Consider the following 9,363-nt stretch of genomic DNA (forward strand, 5'->3'; position numbering starts at 1 on the left):
TCCCCTCCTCTCAGTGCACCTCTGCACTTAGGCCTCTACAACAGCTGGATGACATTCTTAGGATCTCTGCTTTAGCTGCAGATGTTCAGAAACATCAGTCTGAGTTGAATTCCAGTTATAAACACATTCAGTTAAGTCTCTTGGGATTATGAGTAGGTGCCAAAAATGCACCTTGACTTACACATGGCCTCTTCATCCAATCATGCTGGCAAACTTGGAAGTGCACATAGACAGAAAGAGACTTGATTCCATTTAGTTTGTGCTAGCATTCCTTTAGTCTCAGCACATTTGAGGCAGCGCCAGGGCCAGGGTCATGGCCAAGGCAATTGGAGAGGCAGAGGCAGAGTCATAAGCAGAAGTAGAGATATTGGCAAAGGTAGAGGCAGGCTGATGTTTGTGAGTTCAAGGCTAGTCTGATCAACATAGTTAGTTCCTGAACGTGCAGAGTTATGGAGAGAGAACCTGTCTCAAGAAACTAAAAGCAAATTAAAAAATCAATGAGTTATATTTCCTATGTGTCACCCTCTCAAAGAAGTTCCAAGTGCCTCAGAGGCAATAGTGTTAGTAACCCTGATGATATCAGAGCACAGAGTATGCGAAAGTGTTGAATGATCAGAGAAAGTCCAGGATGGAGCAACACACCAGCCACGCAAGAAATCCTGGCTGTAGTTGACAGATGGTCTCTCAGGGAAGTAAAGAATTTGTTGATAGAAAAAAAGAAACAGTTATTTGAGAGGGGGTCCTAGAGAACAGGAGGACATCTTTGCTATTGCTACCCCTGTGAGAAGTTTAATATTTAGATTATTTAGAATTAGATAAAATACATAAATCATAAGGAGGAAGGCAACCCATGTAGTAAAGTGCAAAGAGAAAGACAGTCCTCCCCTATTTCATGAAAAGGAGTTTGGACATACAAAGGTTCAGATGGAGGAGGAACCAGGGAAATGCATAGCGACCCTCCTAGATGCCATCCAAGGCCAACTAGAAAAGAAATGACAGACACCACTGAGAGAGTTCACAAAAAGGAATGCTATACAATGCTGAGGATGGAAAGATTTCCAGCCTGATTGGATGTCAGTGTGGAGGATCCTCCAAAATCCTAAACCTGGCCCACCCCATGGTTCATATATGCCTTTCCAAAGAACTCAATATATTAGAGAGGTACTTGCCCATCAGTGTTGACTGCAGCACCATTTTAAGAATATTGGGGAACCAAGCATTGTGTCCAACAGCATTGCCATGGGTGAAGAAGATGGGATGTTCGTAGAACGTGAAGTCTTTTCAGCCATAAAGAAAATGAAGTTATGTTGTTTCCAGTATATGGATTCAACTGAGGCTCATGAGATGGCTCAGTAGATAAGAACCCTTGCTTTTCTTGCAGAGTCCCCAGGCTTGCCTCCTGGTGGCTTTCAATCTCCCTTAATTCCAGACCCTAGGGGTCTGATGCCCTCTTCTGGCCTCTGAGGGCACTCCACACATGTGTTCCACAGGAATTCGGGTGGACAACACACAAACACACACACACACACACATACACAAAATGAATTAAAGTATTAAATGGATAATTTCAAAGATGGATACAACTTAAGATAAAAATAATAATCAAATGAAATCAATCTCAGGAAGATAGTCTACATAGTATATTTTCTCTTTAAGTTGGGTGCTTGATAGTGTATACATGGAATCCTGTATATCTCATCATGAAATTCCTGGAGGTGCTCAGTCCCAGACCAATCGTGATTAAAGGGCTGGAGTCAGTGTTTCCAAATGGGAGTAAGTGTGGCAAGAGCAGGTATATGTTCACTATACAGTATACACTATAGGAAACATACCAAACCAGTATAGTGAAAAATAAAAGTCAAGGAGAATAATTTTAATTCCTCTACAGATTTTGGCTAGATACTTTTACCTTAAATAAACACTATCACTGACTTATAGCATATGATGTACTTATGGAAAACTTTTCCACTTTGGCAACATAAACTAATAATAGCTAAGGTATGAAGAAACCATCAAATCACTCTATATATAATTATTCATGGGTGAAATATAACTGACTTTAGCTTCTCCAGTCACTTTTAGTGTCTTCAAATATTTATAAGTATAGAAACTATGTCTGACCATTTATATATAAATCCTGGGATGTACATATTAATCTCCTTAACTCCATATGTACCTACATATGTACACATACATCCAAGTCTTTAAATCCAATATATACTTGTATATCTGTGTCTGTATCTAATCTTGTCTATGTTGAATAGTACTGTGTTCCAAAGTCCAGGGCAGCCCTTACATGACATAGCCATAATATCTGGAAATTTCCATATCCTTCTGCCTCTGAAGGAAGAGCTGTGGTTTTCCCAGAGAGGTGTACTTGGCAGCATTCTCTCTCTCCCGTTGAGCCTGCCTCTTCATGGCCTCCCGCTCTGGCCTCTGCTCTTCTGTGATGGGCTGTGAGTTGACTGGCCCTGGAATGTGGACTTTCCTCCATGGAATTGGTTGATGGCTGAAGTCTTGCAGCAGATTTTGGATTTGAGGTTTGTGAGGTGATGGGGCCTTGTTCTTTTCAGCAGAGGCAAGCTCCCTCTATAATGAAGTGTGAGATGATGCTCTGTAGGGTCCAGGCCTAGAGGCAGATCTCTGAGGCCCAGTGCAAGACTGGATGGGGTTGATTATGCTAGCTCGTGTGACACTCGTAGCAATAGGCAGAACTGGCTTGTCAGAGCCCAACAGAGAAGTGCTGGCAGGAGCTGGTTTAGATGGCTTGAGTGTGGTAGGCTGAGCCAAGTGGGACTGAGGCCCACAGGGTATACTGCGGCAGGCAGGGGCCCTGCATGAAGCCAGGAAGAGAGGCTTTCTAGAAACCAGTCTGGTTTGTGGCCTTTCCAGGGCTGGAAAAGGCAGAGGTACTAACTTGACCTTCCCAGGTGGGGGCAGCTCATACTGGGATGGAGATGGACACTCCCTGTGAGCACTGCTCTCTGGTCTCTGAGCATTGCTCGGGGTTTTACCAGGGCCTAGGACATCACATGGCACATCCAGAAGGGATGTGGTGAGTGGGCCTGTCCTGGGATCTTTGTTGCTGCTTAGGTTTAGACAAGCACGGAGGAGAAGATGCCAGTTTTCTTCTCACTCTTCTTCCCCAGTGGGTGAAAGACTTGCATGGATTCTAGCATGCAAATGCCGAGGTGATTTCGAGGCTTTTTAAAGCTGTCATGGCAGAGCTCAGGTGGATTCCTCTTCCTCTGGTTCTTTGGCTTGGTGGTGTTTTCTTCTGCCTTGACTCTCTTCCTTGACTGTTTAAGCTCCTCTGTTTTCATGGAGTTGTTTTCTCTGGTACCCATGGTCTTGTCTTGCCCCTCAGCCGTAGCTCTGCTGGGAATCCTGGGTGTGGCATTTGGGCTTTGCCCTCCATGTGCTTGAGCATGTTGTCAATAGCCCCTTCACTTGACCCATCACTGCCCACAGCCTCTTCTTCTCCACCAGGTCCTTGAATGGATTCTGGCCTGAGAAGGTCCATCAAGCATCTCCAAGACTTTCTGGCCATTCTTTTTCACGTGGTCCAATTGCACACTGATGATGCTTTCCTTGTCCTGATCCCTCCTGATGTCTTTGGATTGGGTTGCTGTGGGATCTTGGAATGGGTTCATTTCAGTGAGGGAGTTGAAGAGTATAGGAAGGTGAATATCTGCCACCAGTGTAGTCAAGTCTGCAAAGTCCATGCTGGAGCCCATCACACAAAATGCAGCACCCTAGGCTCATCCTGACCAAGGCTGCTGCTTCCCAAAGTCGCATTGTCAGGAGAAAGCTTCTGTTTTAGGCTCCCTGAATCAGTGTAATTCAGGGCATGCTGCATGTTGGCATGTGTTAAAGGAAGAAGTGATGGGTCTTGGTTTTCTTTTATGCCCTCATAGGCATCCAGAGTAGTTGATAGATCAGCTGTCATCAAATCTAAGTCGTTATTCTCTGTTTGTTCCAAGCTTGGAGCAGGAGGCAAGGGCAGGAATTCCGAAAAAATTGTCAATGGGGGCTGTTTATGACCAGTCCCCATGGACAGGTGGTATCTTCTGGACATCCTGGGTGCAAGCACTGCAGAGGTCTGGACTCTGCAGCAGACAGAGTGTCTGGCCTGAAGCTGTATTTCCCAGGGATGTCTCCATTTTCACCACTGAAAAAGAGTCAAGGAAGAAGTCAGTGCCTGGTAAGTGAGGTGCTCCCCACTTTTCAGTGCACCTCAGTACTCAGACCCCTACAGCAGTGGGGAAGGCATTCCTATGAGCTCTGCTTGAGTAGCACAGGCAGCATCTCTGTTGGGAGACTTGTGACCACTGTCTTATTTCTGGTAACCATGTGATACCATGTTTTCTCAGATGTTTGTGTTTCCCTCGGTGTTTGTGTGTTATGTGCATGCATACTGATCATGGGGAGGTGACAGAATTTCCTTGGGGTGTGGTCCTCCCTTTCCTTTCCCATGTCTCTCTATGAGTGACCGTCATTTCGGTGGAAGTTTGCTATCAGGCAGCTTGTCTGGTCCATAATTTTCAAGAACTTGCCAGAGTCTTCCAACTCTTGGCATTCCTCAAAAGCCCCCAGTTGCCTGACTTTCTAAATGGGTTCAGGTATCCAAACCCAGTTCCTCACTCCTGCAAGGCAATAATTTCTAAAACCCTGGATTTCCTCCAGCTCCACATTTCACAGTCTTGTTTTAATAATATGAAAATTGGGTTAAGAAGGTGAAATGTTAGGTTTGTGTAACTGTGTAGTAGCTAACATATCCTAATGATCATGCATAGACTTGGCTCACCTCTTAATAACCATTGCAAAAAAAGAAGAGAGAGATACAGAGCCAATGAAATTGAGAGAGAGAGATAGAAGAGAGAGAGAGAGAGAGAGAGAGAGAGAGAGAGAGAGAGAGAGAGAAGAGAGAAGAGAGAGAGAGAAAGAGAGAGAGAGAAGATAGAAGCTTTGCCCAACTTAGCAGTTGTACACTGGTACCCTGGGTATACTGGACTCTCAATGAACTTATGCTTATAAGAGAACAGCAGGGCCAGCACTTGGAATCTGGGAGTAATACTTCTTCTAGGACAGATTTGGAGCTGCCCTGCTCTAAAGTCAGAATTCAGAGAATATAAAGGTCTACCAAATAGAAATGCCTTGGTGTCCTCTATAGCACTGAGAAACAGATTAGGAAGTTGGTGATTGACACAGCCATATCTGAATGGAATGGCAGAAGTTATAAAGCTAGAACTGCTGCTTGACAAAGATCCAGCACAGCTGAGCCATATGATGGCTGCCATGCCACCTTTGGTTTTCACCTGTTACACTTTTAATGATGCACTTTTAATATTTGTACAATTTGGGTATGTTGGATCGATGGAAAATTCCTTATGAATCATTTATGCCTTCTCCCAGGCATGCTGCTTCTAAGCTTACCCAGGAAAGGCCTGAACATACTATTCCCCACACACATACTTTGAGGGAGATATCCTTATCTACTTGAAGGTCTTCTTTACGCCTTGGATGTTGTGACACATAAAGAAGCCAGAGGTTTCTTCATGAGGCTATTAGGTATTCTTGAAACATCTGTCCCTGTACTTACACAGGGACAAGGTATTCAAAACAAAGTAAAATTTAAAAAGTCAAGAAGATTCGGTGGGCTAGAGGAATTGTCCAGGGTTCAGATTATAAGGCTCTTCCCACTGTACACTCAGACAATTACGTGACATACAACTCTGCCCTACATAGAGACATATTGATAAGTAAAGTATGGAGTGCAAAGATGATGAAAGTATGAGATGTCACAACCTCCTTGTCTTAGAAGTTAGCTCATGTAGAGCCACTATAAAGTCACATGACCAAGGAACAAAAAAATGCCAGGATTAAACATATAGACAAATTCTATAAGGAGATAAATTGAACATTGATTGTATTATGTCAGAATTTGAATAATAACTGCAGCATCTTAGTCTAAGGATTTCTCCTGGGCACTCTGACCACTAAGAGTTAATAATACATTTCTTGGGACATGACAAAATGCCCAGGATGTTTGAGAATTTTGTTTTGGTCTAGTGTCCTTGAAGTAACCAAAGCAACAGGCCTGAGCACAGACTATCATATGCCTCTAGATTATTAAATATAGGGCTGTGGGGCTAATGAGTAAGAATGATTCCTCTGTTTATTAATGATGTCAAAACTTGAGGGAAAATGATTGGAAATAATAACTCTGTTTGGTCATAGTTTACAAATGATGACTAAAAGATGAGCAAAAGGAAGTGTCCAAAACCAAAAATGATATGATCCATGTTTTGGAACATCATGAATGTCTGCTAACTAAATTCTGTATAAATAAAGAAAAACACTCTGGCTGCTAGTTAGTGAGGCTACAAGATTCTGCCAACCACCATGGCCTGGCTCACTTCCTTCACCGCTGACTCCTTACATTCTCTGCAGAACCCATTAAACTGCCAAGGAAGGCTTCCTGCAGGTGATTGCTGTGTAACGTTGCATGGGACTGATAAGCTAGGACAGTGATATGTGTGTCTGTGGTGGTGTCCTTGGACATGTCTTAATGGAGGATGGGTGCCACTCATTCCACTGCATTGTGAGTCATTATAGAGACTGACGATGGAGAAGGTGAGCCACAACCAAGGCTGAGCTCTCAGGACTCCCATTTTTTTCTCCCTGAGGACATCCACTACTGAAAGATCGAACTGTATCTGCTTTGAGTGCTGATGTCAGTCCTCCCTCCTGGCTTTACTTGAAAACTGGTGTCTGGCATGTCTTGAGCAGGTGTGGGATAGTAGATGGCAGAGGTGGAGAAGGGTGTTTGGATATTCATTGGCTGAAACTCTTTGGCATCATCACCATCCCTGGCTGCAGGGCAGAGGACTGATCCCCAGAAAAGGACACAGAGCTACAGGCCTGCAGGCACTGCCTGAGTTCTCCAGCCATCAGAGGACCCAGGCTGTTGATGTCATTGTAATAGACCTGGCTGCTCTCCTGGTAGGGAGGTGCCAGGATGTATCCTTGATTAGGCACCTGTGGTGGTGTGGCCTGAACAAGGCTGGTAGATAGTATTGGATAGAAGAGGACTAAGGCAATGGGATCTAAAATATTGTCACCCTGGGTTGTCATAGAAAAGGAGGAGAATGTGGTATTCTGGTCAATGACAGGTACAGTGAAGTCCTGGAGTGCAGCTCCCCTCCTGTCTGTGCTTCCCGTGGGATCCCACTGGAGAACACCTGGATAGGAGAGTGCTGAGGCAGAGCTCTAGCCCTGGCCAGTTAGTGCAGTCACCATGGTTGTGCTAGATGGTAAGTAGGGGTAGGCACTGTCCATGACCTGCTGGCAACAAGTGCTGGAGTCTGATGGCAGGAGCCATGCTGAACTCACAGCCGGAGTGGAAATCTTGAAGAAGTTGCACACACTTCCTGCTAAGGGCGGAGCATTCCTCAGCCCAGGTGCAGAAGGCTGCAAGGCACATTCTGTCCCAAAGAAAGGTGCACTTTGGAAATTTTCTGTAGGAAGGAAGAAGACAGTGGGAAGAACCCTGAGATGGAATCTGTGTGGCTTCCCATGAGGAGCTTTGTTATCTGCAGTTTGTCCTGTCTGGGAGAGTCTGAGACCTATTTTCCCTCACATATCCCAAACAAATGGTTCAGAATGATTCTTGGTAATGGATAGGATGACACTCATTTGATGAGCTGCCTGTTCTTCCTGTGTGGGCATGCACTTCCTAGTTGATCCACACCCTTCTTTGCCCTGCTTTGTCTTTTTCTGATACCTGCTGTGGTACTGCCTCACACCTGTGTCCCAGAACAGAAGTGTTTAAAGGAGGAGAACCTTAGACAGCTCTCATTCCTGTGCCTTTGTCCTGTTCTGTGCAGAGCTTCCTCTATGCAGAGAGAGAGAGAGTCTCTGTACCTAGATCATTCTGACCTTGAAATCACACAGACTGGCCTGCATCTTCATCAGAGTGCTGGCATTTTGTAGATTCTTTTCATGTCCTCCAGGCTTGGCTCTACTGTGAGCTTTCTTAATGAAATGATGTATCAGGAATTTTATAGATAAGAACTGTATTCAGCTAAGAATCCCTTGGTCATCTAGCTCCTTCTGTTCCCTACTACTTTTTGTGTGAGTCATTACCTCTTACTTTTATATAACCATTCAGCTCATATACATATATGACTACATGAATACAACCTGCTGATAACATTTCATGTTGATTGCCTGTGTTTCATGTGATGTCTTGAGACTACAAATGTATTGTGGAGTTCATCTCTGAATAAGGTTATTTCTTAATTTAATAGTTGGTTAAATTGATTCTTCAATGAATACTTCCACAGTAATTGTTAATTTCTTGTAACTCTCCTAGTTGGGAATCCTTGTGAGAATTCCTTGCACACACTGGTGTGTCAGTTCTTGTCCAGAGAACAACTGACTGTGGAGTACCCAGCCCATGTTGATAACATCCAACACAACCAGTGTTCAAAAAATGTGGAGGATGATATGGAAGATGGGCAGGATAGAGTGTAATAGCCAGGGATCAGAGCTGGATATTGTTTTCTATATGTGACAGGAAACCTTTACCTAGACTAATCTGAACAGTGTGGCTGCATAATAATGGGTTGGGATGTGACAATGACTTGTGTCTTTTTATTTAATCTGTGGTTATCTGTAACTTTCAGTTCGCAACTGCCTTTGTGTATCTCCAAGGTCATCTCTGCCATTTGTCCTTTTTTATTTCCATATTTTCAAACCACAGTAAGAACCAAATCTAAATGTGACATTCAATTCCAGGTAACTCTATCAGCATCAATGGTATCCCCACTAAACCAAGATTTAAAGTATAGTAAAAATAAGGGGAGATGTGATCAAAAGAAATGTTTTTAAGTTTCTTACCTTACCTGCCATGGTCAGAGGGAGAGTGTCAGCAATCCACAGTACAATTGAGCAGGAGAATTGGTTGTCCTTGTCTGATCAGCTGACCTGAGTGGCAAGTGTGTCTGGTATCAGACAGCACTGGTCACTGGTCACAGGTGACCAGTGATGTTCCAAATTTGTTTACAGGCATTGCCATGGCAACTCCAAGAACCTACCAGGTGATGGTAGAGTTGGAGGGAGATTGATGTCATAAACAGGGCAGCAGCCAATGGGAAGGTCGGATTCTGAGCTAACAGATGGGATTGGTTAGAGAAAATGCCAGGAATCCAACAGTAGCCATGGAGGCTGAGGTGTGGGCTAGTGAAAGAGGCAATCCTGGCATGGAAGTCCCCCTTTCATGAGGTTTAGTCCAGGGCATTGGCAGAGCTTCTTTTAAGGTTTATCGATGAAGCTGTGTCTATTGTTCCCATGAGGTGT

At 44.1% G+C, this 9,363-nt stretch overlaps 1 pseudogene; it reads right to left on the reverse strand.

Moving 5' to 3' along the window:
- Nucleotides 1-2,292: 2,292 nt before the first annotated feature.
- LOC128124119 (uncharacterized protein C2orf78 homolog) lies at nucleotides 2,293-8,916 on the reverse strand (annotated as a pseudogene).
- Between the last annotated feature and the right edge of the window lie 447 nt (nucleotides 8,917-9,363).

Source organism: Peromyscus californicus, unplaced genomic scaffold (assembly GCF_007827085.1).
Source record: "Peromyscus californicus insignis strain IS unplaced genomic scaffold, ASM782708v3 Scaffold_4__1_contigs__length_199733344, whole genome shotgun sequence".
In the NCBI taxonomy this organism is placed as follows: domain Eukaryota; kingdom Metazoa; phylum Chordata; class Mammalia; order Rodentia; family Cricetidae; genus Peromyscus; species Peromyscus californicus.